Here is a 12,214-nt window from a genome sequence, read left to right on the forward strand (position 1 = left end):
CGGCGCAATTGATCTCCTCCTAGACCTCTGCAGAGAGTCCCTCCAAAAACCGAGCGGACTTTAAAATATTCATTTTTTTCACAATTTTTTCAGGCTTTGATGCTGAATATAAGCTGCAGTGTTTCTGTATCAATCTGCTTTAAGTTTAGTGTGACTTTATCTCCACACTGACTTCTGACTGACACGAGTCTGTCCTCAGTGAAGTGTCTCTTCATGCTGGAGGAGGAGTCCCGCACATCAGCGCTGACACTTTATTGATATATATGGAGAAAATCAAAATGCTGCTCTCTTATTTGTCACTGATTGTGTTTGATGATTTCCTCTGTTGTGTCTAATAAGGGGAACAGTGAGTGTCATTGGCAGCTTGAGTCTCCTGTGTTTAATGGAAAGACTATCTGTAAATGTTCTTGTTCTGATTTTGCCTTGTATACTGCCTATGATTCTTGTTTCTACTGCTACTGTGGTTATATCTCTTTCTCTCTTCTTTTGAGACATTTCATTTACAGATTTTGAGACTGTTAGGTTGGTTTGGTGGGTAACAGTCCCTGCCCCCAGTGGTAGAGTGGAGGTTCATCATGATGGTCAGTGGGGAAACAGTGTGTGATAACGACTGGGATATGACTGAGTGCATGCAGTGGTGTGTAGAGTAAATGGGGATGTGGAGAGGCTGTAGAGGCTCGCCTGGTAGGTGCTTCATTGCTTGGACACAGGATCAGTGACCATTCTGTGGAATGGATTATGTGGCCTGTAGTGGATCAGAGGCCCACACTTGAACGGACTGTAGATCAACGAGGGATGGGGGTGTTAGTAAACGTGTGGTCATCATGAAGATGCTGAGAGTCAAATGCTCAGGTGAGCTGCTCCATGCATGAAAGTGAAAGTGACGTGAACATACAGCCAAGTATGGTGACCCATACTTGGAATTTGTGCCTCTGTATTTAACCCATCCAAAGTGAACCCACAACACACACGGTGAACACACACCCAGAGCAGTGGGCAGCCATTTATGCTGTAGCAGCCAGGGAGCAGTTGGTGGTTCGGTACCTTGCTCAAGGGCACCTCAGTCGTAGTATTGAGGATGGAAAGAGTGCTGTACATTCACTCCCCCCACCTACAAAATACAATTCCTGCCAGCCCCCCCCCCCCAGACTCGAACTCACAACCTTTGGATTATGAGTCCGACTATCTAACCATAGGCTAGGCCACGACTTCCCTAACCATCACCCTGTTTATTGCATTACTGATAGGACTTTCATCCATAAACATCATAAAACGCAAATTTAAATAATTGTGTGAATTTGTTTTCAGAGCAATTCATAAACAATTATTTGATAATTAGCATATTTTATGGTCTAATCTACTCACTTTCATCCTTTAAAAAAATTAATTAAAGGACTTGCTTCTTGTTTTATGTCTGTATCATAATAATAGTGACAGATGGTCTTCTCTGTTGTGTTAATAAAATCAGAAACTTTAAACTACGGAAGGTCAAGACTTGTGGAAGGATCTCACCTGTGCTCTGGGAGAGTGGAGATGTATTTTGGAGGAAGATGGGGTTCAGTGTGTGACGCTGTCTTTGACCAGCAGGATGCAGAGGTTGTGTGTAGAGAGCTGGACTGTGGGGCTCCTGTACAGGTGCTGGGAGCAGCTGCTTTTGGCAAAGGAGACGCTCAGATGTGGACACAAGAGATTCAGTGTAGAGGAAATGAATCACACATTCGACACTGTCCATCATCAAACTCACATAAAATAAAGTGCACCCATGAAAATAATGTCGGACTGATATGTTCTGGTAAAATGTTCTACCTATTTATTTAACAAATCCAATTGTTACATATACAAAATTTGAATTGTTTGATAAGTACCATCATTATAAGCTCTGAGTGAATGTATTAAAAAAGAACTAAGAACATGAGAATTACTCAGATTATCTCTGTTCTCTTACTTACAATGTCAGTAAGCTCTGTGTTCTTTGCCCAGGTTACACTGATCTCAGGCTGGTAAACGGCCCTGACATCTGTTCTGGTCGAGTTGAACATCAGTACTTCAGTAAATGGGGCACAGTGTGCGATGCATGCTGGGATATGAGAGCTGCCAGTGTCCTCTGTAGACAGCTGAATTGTGGGATTGCTGTAGTCTGTTGTGGGATCAGACCTGGTTTGGAGAAGGAAGTGGTGAAATTAGGGCTGATGTGTTTAATTGTGACGGGAATGAAACAAAACTCTCAGAATGTTCCATCTCTTCATGGAGTCGAGCTGAATGTTCTCATAGACGAGATGTTGGAGTCATCTGCTCTAGTGAGTACATATTACTGTAACATTTACTGACATTATGCTACTGGAAGACTTAATCTTATTATACTATATGTATTCCCTATAAATTTCAGACTGAAGATTAATACTTGTGTCATTTAAGTTTTGAATTTACTTATATAAAATGTAATATTGATATAAAGCTATAAAGTTCCTCCGTGGTCTTTTAACACATTTGTAGTATTTTAGTAAAATGTCATATATTTCACTCAGATTCCTCTCTGGCTCTTCATGATGGTCTGGTGCGGTTGTCTGGAGAGAGACAGTGTGAGGGGGAGGTGGAAGTTTTCATCCATCAGGTCTGGAGGAGAGTTCTGCTGGACTCCTGGAAGTCTCACTGAATCCTCTGTGGTCTGCAGACAGCTGGGCTGTGGCTCTGTGCTGAACTTCTATGGCTCATCTTCATCCAGTCCTGAACACAGTCATGAGTGTGTGACGGGCTTCCAGTGCTCTGGGAGTGAAGCTCATCTGGGGAACTGCAGCTCTCCACAAACTCTCAGCTGCAGCTCCACACAACAGCTGTCAATCACCTGCATCGGTGAGAACAACAACATCTGAGCAGATTCTTCAGTTTGTCCGTGATCAATAATTTGTTTTTCTTTCTCTGAATATCAGGTCGCGGGTCCATCAGGCTGGTGGGTTCTGGGGGAGACTGTGCAGGGAGGTTGGAGGTTTTTCACAGCGGCTCATGGGGGACAGTGTGTGATGACTCCGTGGGATATTAAAGATGCTCATGTGGTGTGCAGACAGCTGCGTGTGGAGTGGCCCTCAGTAACCAGCAGGTACCAGCCTGGTTTGGTCCTGGTTCTGGACCCCATATGGCTTGGATGAGGTGGAGTGTGAGGGGAATGAGACATCTGTGGAGCTGCTCTTCTCCAGGCTGGGGAAAACATGACTGTCAGCACAAGGAGGATGTAGGAGTCATGTGTTCAGGTAAACATGCATGCTGCTTTTTTTTAAATAAAACATAATTAAAATATAAATAAGATAATATTAGAAATAAACTTTTAACACATTCACATATCCATAATGCCCAGATTTTTCAGTTTTATTATTTTAAAATTATATTTTCTTTTCATTTCCATCTAGAGTTTAAAGAGATCAGGTTAACTGAGGGATGTGAAGGGAATGTGGAGGTTTTCTACAATGGATCCTGGGGTAATGTGTGCTGGAACCAGATGGACGGAGACACAGTGAGTCTGATCTGTCAGGAGCTGAACTGTGGAAGATCTGGTGTTCTGTCTGATTCTACAGCAAATTTGGAATCAGCTCCTAACTGGCTGGATAAAGTGAAGTGTCGACCACATGATTCATATCTGTGGCAGTGTCCATCTTCACCCTGGGGACAGAATGACTGTAATAATAAGGATGAAGTGGCCAAAATCACCTGCTCAAGTGAGATGATATTTAAATGATGTAAAATGGTCTCAGTAGTCATGTTTTTTAAACACAATGTTTATATGTCGTGAGTAAACTAATATTTAAGAAAAGCTAAACTTTGCTGATGGAAAGAGCATAGAATGATTTGTGAGGCTTACATTATGTTTTCACATTGATATGTTTCAGTGAATGATGTTATGTCCCTTGTATCCTAATGTTTAGTTCTCTTCATGTTTTAATCTCAGAGGAGAATCAGGATTCTCCTCGGAGTCATCTGACATGTTTTATCTCACCATCTCCTCACCAGAAACAGTGTTCAGGTAATTTAATTTTAATTTTATTAATATAATAATTTCACTAATATTTAATTTTAGTTAATGTAAGCCTTATTTTCCAAATATATCGTTGAAATAATGTACATTCAAACAAGAACAAGAAGTCCATCAATGTTGTGCTGAAATCTGGGTTCAGTGTGTGTTTTGTTGTAAATGTTGTGCTGAAGCTGGTCAGTGGTTGATGTGTGTGTTTTAGATCATCTTCCTCTCAGACTGAGTGGAGGGGAGGGCCGGTGCTCTGGGAGGCTGGAGGTGTATCATAACGCTGTGTGGGGCACAGTCTGTGATGATCAGTGGGACATCAGCGGATGCTCAGGTGGTCTGCAGGCAGCTGGGTTGTGGAGCAGCACTGAGGGCTGATGGGAATTCAGTCTTTGGTGCTGGTGAAGGTGTTGTGTGGATGAACAAAGTCCACCCCAAATAAAAACACTGACCACCCCCACAAATATCACCACTCACTCAACAACCAAACTCAAAGCCAAAACAAAAAGCACACTATAAACACATCATTTTAAAGTTAATAATATTTGTGTATTTTATTTATTTGAGCATTTAGAGCTGATTATATATATATATATTACATTTATTATTTTTAATGTTTGTGTCTGCCTGTTTTTATAATGACAGATTTCAGTACTTCTGCTGCATCAAGATTAGTCTCTCCTCCACAAACTCCCCCAGCAGTGTCTCTCCTCGTCCCCCCAGTGCTTGTGATTGTTTTGGGAGTTGTGCTCTTACTGCTCTTAGTGCCACTGCTTATACTGATTCAGCAGAACAGAGGGATGAGGAGAGGTAGGAGAGATCCAGAGACTGTCATGTTGTGTCTTATTCAGTGTGTGTTCAGTCATGTGTTGTGAACTGACAGCAGGTTTGTCTGTCTACACTCACAGCTCTCTCTAAGAGGAGACACAGGACTACACAGGACACAGACTGATGCTGTTTACCATGAGATTTATCACAGACAGCATCACTTCACTCAGAGGGGTGAGGCATCATAGAAGAATGTTAAAAGCTTTAACTATTTTACCAACTATTTATTTTAGAAATTAGGAAAACCTTGGCTAGAAAAGGCCCTCAAAGTAAACTAAATTTTGGGACTCCAGTCAAATGAGACTTCAGTGATACAGAGCTGATCCACTGTAGAATTAAAGCTTTTTCTATCTTTCACATCCACCTACAGTAGTCAATTTTAATCATACAAAAAGTAAGATTTCAATATTTCAATTAAAGTCTGAGAATTGAGAAAAGAACTGAGGATGTCAGATGGGTGCAACTGTTTATCTTTCTGTGTTTGTGTAATCAGAAGAATTTGTAGATGATAGTTTATCAGACTCCAAACCACAAAGCTGCATGTTTATGTGTGTATTAGTGAAATTTTCGAGAGTGATAAGCGGTTTCACACTAGGTTGATTTGAGGAGTGAAGTGTCGTGTCTGCTGCCATGGATCTGAGGAATCACAATCTGTCTTGGAGTTTTGTTTCCAGAAGATAGACTTTATTTCAGAGAGAAACAAAGCCGACATGTTCTCTGCGAGAAGATCTCCCGAATGCTATGTGGTATCTTCTTATATACAGTATACAGGGCGTTCCAAATATTCCATAATTTTCCTTATGCTTACAATTCGATTCCTCCCTAGAGAGAAGGGGCCCCCTACTTGTTTTGGTAAAGAGAAAGGCCCTTTTGTTGGTCTTTCCAGATGTTTCTCATCTGGCCAGGTACATCCTGGCCACGTAGGCATCTTTCTTCCTATACTTAAACCATAGGATTATAATGGAATAATAACTACAGGTGCTGGTCATATAATTAAAATATCATTAAAAAGTTGATTTATTTTATTAATTCCATTCAAAAAGTGAAACTTGTATATTATATTCATTCATTACAGACTGATATATTTCAAATGTTTATTTCTTTTAATTTTGATGATTATAACTGACAACTAAGGAAAATCCCAAATTCAGTATCTCAGAAAATTAAAATATAACTTTAAGACCAATACAAAGAAAGGATTTTTAGAAAATCTTGGCCAACTAAAAAGTACAAAAATGAAAAGTATGAGCATGTACAGCACTCAATACTTAGCTGGGGCTCCTTTTGCCTGAATTACTGCAGCAATGCGGCGTGGCATGGAGTCGATCAGTCTGTGGCACTGCTCAGGTGTTATGAGAGTCCAGATTGCTCTGATAGTGGCCTTCAGCTCTTCTGCATTGTTGGGTCTGGCATATCGCATCTTCCTCTCCCCAAATACCCCATAGATTTTCTATGGGGTTAAGGTCAGGCGAGTTTGCTGGCCAATTAAGAACAGGGATACCATGGTCCTTAAACCAGGTACTGGAGGCTTTGGCACTGTGTGCTGGGGCCAAGTTCTGTTGGAAAATGAAATCTGCATCTCCATAAAGTTGGTCAGCAGCAGTAAGCATGAAGTGCTCTAAAACTTCCTGGTATATGGCTGTGTTGACCTTAGACCTCAGAAAACACAGTGGACCAACACCAGCAGATGACATGGCACCCCAAACCATCACTGACTGTGGAAACTTTACACTGGACCTCAAGCAATGTGGATTGTGTGCCTCTCCTCTCTTCCTGCAGACTCTGGGACCCTGATATCCAAAGGAGATGCAAAATTTACTATCATCAGAGCACATAACTTTGGACTATTTAGCAGCAGTCCAGTCCTTTTTGAAGCGAGACGCTTCTGACGCAGTCTGTTGTTCAAGAGTGGCTTGACACAAGGAATCTGACAGCTGAAACCCATGTCTTGCAAACGTCTTTGTGTAGTGGTTCTTGAAGCACTTGCTCCAGCTCCAGTCCACTCTTTGTGAATCTCCCCCACATTTTTGAATGGGTTTTGTTTCACAATCCTCTCCAGGGTGCGGTTATCCCTATTGCTTGTACACTTTTTTCTACCACATCTTTTCCTTCCCTTTACCTCTCTATTAATGTGCTTGGACACAGAGCTCTGTGAACAGCCAGCCTCTTTTGCAATGACCTTTTGTGTCTTGCCCTCCTCGTGCAAGGTGTCAATTGTCGTCTTTTGGACAACTGTCAATTCAGCAGTCTTCCCCATGATTCTGTAGCCTACAGAACTAGACTGAGAGACCATTTAAAGGCTTTGAAGGTGTTTTTTTGAGTTAATTAACTGATTAGAGTGTGGCACCAGGTGTCTTCAATATTGAACCTTTTCACATATTCTAATTTTCTAAAATACTGAATTTGGGATTTTCCTTAGTTGTTAGTTATAAACATCAAAATTAAAAGAAATAAACATTTGAAATATATCAGTATGTCTGTAATGAATGAATATAATATACAAGTTTCACTTTTTGAATGGAATTAATAAAATAAATCAACTTTTAGATGATATTCTGATAGAGTTTGATCATGTTGTTGATTGTGGCCTGTGGAATGTTGGTCCACTCCTCTTCAATGGCTGTGCGAAGTTGCTGGATATTGGCAGGAACTGGGACTCACTGTCGTATACGCTGATCCAGAGCATCCCAAACATGCTCAATGGATGACATGTCTGGTGAGTATGCTGGCCATGCAAGAACTGGGATGTTTTCAGCTTCCAGGAATTGTGTACAGATCCTTGCAACATAGGGTCGTGCATTATCATGCTGCAACATGAGGTGATGTTCGTGGATGAAATGGCACAACAATGGGCCTCAGGATCTCATCATGGTATCTCTGTGCATTCAAAATGCCATCAATAAAATGCACCTGTGTTCGTTGTCCATAACATACGCCTGCCCATACCATAACCCCACCGCCACCATGGGCCACTCGATCCACAACATTGACATCAGCAAACCGCTCACCCACACGACGCCAAACACGCTCTCTGCCATCTGCCCTGTACAGTGAAAACCGGGATTCATCCGTGAAGAGAACACCTCTCCAAAGTGCCAGACGCCATCGAATGTGAGAATTTGCCCACTCAAGTCGGTTACAATGACGAACTGCAGTCAGGTCAAGACCCCAATGAGGATGATGAGCATGCAAATGAGCTTTTCTGAGATGGTTTCTTGAAAGTTTGTGCAGAAATTCTTTGGTTTATGTAAACCGATTGTTGCAGCAGCTGTCCGGGAGGCTGGTCTCAGACAATCTTGGAGGTGAAGATGCTGGATGTGGAGGTCCTGGGCTGGTGTGGTCACACGTGGTCTGCGGTTGTGAGGCCGTTTGGATGTATTGTCAAATTCTCTGAAACGCCTTTGGAGACGGCTTAAGGTAGAGAAATGAACATTCAATTCAGGGGCAGCAGCTGTGGTGAACATTCCTTCAGTCAGCATGCCAATTGCATGCTCCCTCAAAACTTGCGACATCTGTGGGCATTGTGCTGTGTGATAAAACTCCACATTTTAGAGTGGCCTTTTATTGTGGCCAGCCTAAGGCACACCTGTGCAATAATCATGCTGTCTAATCAGCATCTTGATATGCCAACACCTGTGCTCATTAACACAGATTTTAGACAGATTTATGAACAATATTTGAGAGAAAATTGGCCTTTTGTTTACATAGACAAAGTCTTAGATCTTTAAGTTCAGCTCATGAAAAATGGGGGCAAAAACAAAAGTGTTGCGTTTATAATTTTGTTTCAGTGTATATAAAAAAAATGAATAAAATGCCAACAATTAAAACAGCTAGCTAGTTTAAACTGATTATCTTAAAAGTCCATAGATATTGCTATTATTTATCAAGGCTGTTAGCATGTTCTCCGACAAGTGAAAGCAATTAGACCTGTTCCGGGTTTGGTCAGGTGACATTCAACATATACCCTAATAAAAATGAAAACAAAACAAAACATGGTTCACAGTCTGTCTTAATAGATTCACTCTGTTTTTTTTTTTTTTACATATTACATAAAAAGTATAAACTATAGTTTAAAATAGTTGTTAATATATATATATATATATATATATATATATATACTATTATATCGTATAGTATATATATATATAATTTCTATTTTTACACTACAATTAATGAACATATATACATATATAACACAAGCTATATTACAAATTACAGTGTGAGGTTTTGTTTTACATGTGTATCAGAGGGAGATCAGTAGGAGGATGATGATGTGAAGAACACAATGAAGATGAGAAAAACCTAGGTAGGTTATTGTCACCTTATACTTTATAACTATATGCTTATAATGTTTACACTTCTAATTTAAACTAAATCTAGATGAAATTCTAACAATGAAAAAGTAAATTTCCTTTTGTTTTTAAAAACAGACTATGATGATGTGGGGGAGGAGTCATATAAAGAGGGAGGGGCCACATGACTCAGTGACCACACCCACTATCTCTGTTCATGAAATCATATTAGTTACTGGAGCTACTGGGACTTTCTCATATTGCTACTAATGATTCAATGCCTTTGTATGTTATTTAATTTTTTTTTTAATAAAAATGTACATGCTTTGCAAAATTTGGTAACAACAAATTTTAGTATTTGTACATCACAATATATCATATTATTATTTATTACTCTAAAATAAAGTTTTTTAACCTATTGAACAAATAAGCAAATTATATTATTCATTCAGTCTATTTACTGCATTTTTTAAAGAGCAGTTATTTTAAAGCAAAAATAGATAGCAAAGATTTATTGCACACTTCTTGTAAAATGTGAAAAAAAAATTAATAAATTCACACACACATTTATACACCTGTCCCAACTGCAGAGTTTACTGTGTGATGGTGTACTTCAATTTTAAAATGCTTTAAATGACTTCAAACCGTTTCTAGTCTCATTTTGTGGTTGATTGTTTGCATTGAGTTTGAATCTTTTGCAGAAATAGCTCCATCTGCAGGTTAAGGTTGGGCTGAGCCTTGTTTTTTGTTGTTGTTGTTTTTTCTTTTCAAACACTGTTATGCGCCCCTTTTTTATTATTTCTTCAGAGCCTCCACCTGCTGAGCTGAGGGTTTTCCTTACAATGACATTACATAGGGGATATATTAAGAAATATGAACTCCTCTCTCTCTCTCTCTCACACACACACACACACACACACACACACACACACACACACACACACAGGGTGCCCTAAGCATATTTTTAAAAGAGGGGCCCCCCATAACCACCCCACACCCCCCATCGTATACTAAGGCTGCAACAAACAATTTTTTTGATAATCGATTAATCTAACAATTATTAGAATGATTAATCGACTAATCATCATTTATTTCACTGCTTAATCAGTAGAATCAACATTTTGCTAGCATGATTAGCATGTTGCTAGCATGTTTCTAACATGATTTGCATGTTGCTAGTATGTCGCTAGCATGATGTTTAGCGTTTGTTGCTAACTGACATTTGTTGGCACAGATTTGTCCTTTAATTAAATCTTTTAATGTTGGCTAGGTGTATTTTGGCTTTTTTTTTAACATAGTGCATTTGTAAAAAATTTTATTTTGAAACAATCTTAAATTCTTTGTGTGCTTGTAAGTATATTTAACAGGTGTTGATGACACATATAAGACCTATGATGCCACTCTAAAAGGACGGATCACTGAAACTAGTAGTTATGTTTATGGATTTATAATCCCTCTAAATGGGATCATATTACAGTTGTTGTGTATTACTACTATACTACATTGCTACAAGAAAAATTACTTATGTGAGTGTGGCAAACATTGTATTTGCACTTTTTTTCTCCGTAGCTTTAAGACTGCGTCTAGTCTCATGTAGACCAAGCTTTGTCTACATGAAAGTGACATTGTAAAATATTCTGGACAAGAACCACTTACATTTAGATGAGAAGAGACAGTCTGACTGACATGTTAACCAACCACGGTTAGTTTGGTTTTCTATGTAATGTTTAGTGGAGGGTTTATTTGAAATTTAATTTATGTCATACTAAATTATTTTCTCATTCATCTTTATTTAATGTGCAAGATGCCACTGATAATATCAAAATCTGTTTTTATTCTCAAGCTAAAATACACAGAGATTCGATAATGATTTCTTTGTTCAAATGTACAATTGTAGTCTGTTGCTGCATTACTCTGGAAGTATGACTGTGCGTCACAAGGTGGTTTACAGAACTGTACAGTAGCACACTGACTCTCTCTGCTGGTCACAGGGTGAACAACATTGAAGAGAAATTATGGATTTTGTGGGCCATCTGAAGAAATAAAAAGTTTTATGAGATTACGTAAATTTTACATTAGTTACAAGAATGAATGGAGAAAAATCTGTTATGCCTCCCTCTAATAATAGTCTATTTAGACTTAAACAAAAGGTAAGTCTTTATTTATTCAAATATCATTTTGTTATTTAACAATTTTCAAAGTTGAGTTTATTATGTCATGCTGATATATATACATTAATAGACAAGTGTTTTGAACATTCACAGTTAGTTATCAGTGCGTTTATTTTGTTTCTGCAGGTGTTTGGCTTTGATGCTGTAAATAAACTGGAGTGTTTCCTGTCTCCTGTAAGTCAAATGTGTGTGTGTGTGTGTGTGTGTGTGTGTGTGTGTGTGTGTGTGTGTGCGTGTCTCCCCTCAGTGAGGCACCTTGATGTGTAGGGAGGAGGAGTTCATCAGCACTGACAGCTTTGATATATATGGAGAAAATCAGAAAAGCCTCCTCTGATTTGTCACTGAAGTTGTTTGATGATTTCCTCTGTTGTGTCTAATAAGGTAATAGCGAGTGTGATTGGAGGGTGTTGGACCTCTTTTGCTCTCATTAAGGAGGCTGAGAGGATGTCTGTACTTCTGTATCATCAGTGCGGAGGAACTTGTAATAGGTGTTGAGTTAATCATGCTGAGGATGATGAGGAGATGCCTGATGTTCATTTTATTGTTTGCAGTTGTAATACTCATCACAGCTGGTAAGTACACAAGTACATAAATAAAAGAGAGAGAGAGATGAAGCAATGTTACTTTTTGGAATTATCTTAAATTGTCAGAATATTGTGTGTGTTTTTTTTTTTTTAATGTATTTGCTTTCTACAAAATGTTCAGATGACATTATTATTATTAATTCATTCACAATATGCCTTTCTTTGTCTTTCTCATTTGTGTAAATATCAGATTGTGTGAATGTGAGGTTGGTTGGTGGTCACAGTCGCTGTGCTGGTCGAGTGGAGGTTCTTCATAGAGGTCAGTGGGAAACAGTGTGTGATTTTGCCTGGGATTTGGCTGATGCTGCAGTGGTGTGTAGAGAGCTGGAC

General features: G+C 39.1%; 1 long non-coding RNA gene and 1 pseudogene across 1 annotated transcript; both read left to right on the forward strand.

Annotated features, from left to right (window-relative positions):
• LOC109076822 overlaps window positions 1-4,451 on the forward strand; it is a 22,366-nt pseudogene extending 17,915 nt beyond the window's left edge.
• Window positions 4,452-4,652: 201 nt separating this feature from the next.
• Window positions 4,653-9,497, forward strand: LOC109046797. Its single transcript, XR_006156722.1, has 4 exons — window positions 4,653-4,819; window positions 4,918-5,011; window positions 9,085-9,143; window positions 9,268-9,497. It is a non-coding gene; the product is annotated as an uncharacterized LOC109046797 (long non-coding RNA).
• Window positions 9,498-12,214: the final 2,717 nt, after the last annotated feature.

Source organism: Cyprinus carpio, chromosome A4 (genome assembly GCF_018340385.1).
Source record: "Cyprinus carpio isolate SPL01 chromosome A4, ASM1834038v1, whole genome shotgun sequence".
NCBI classification, from domain to species: domain Eukaryota; kingdom Metazoa; phylum Chordata; class Actinopteri; order Cypriniformes; family Cyprinidae; genus Cyprinus; species Cyprinus carpio.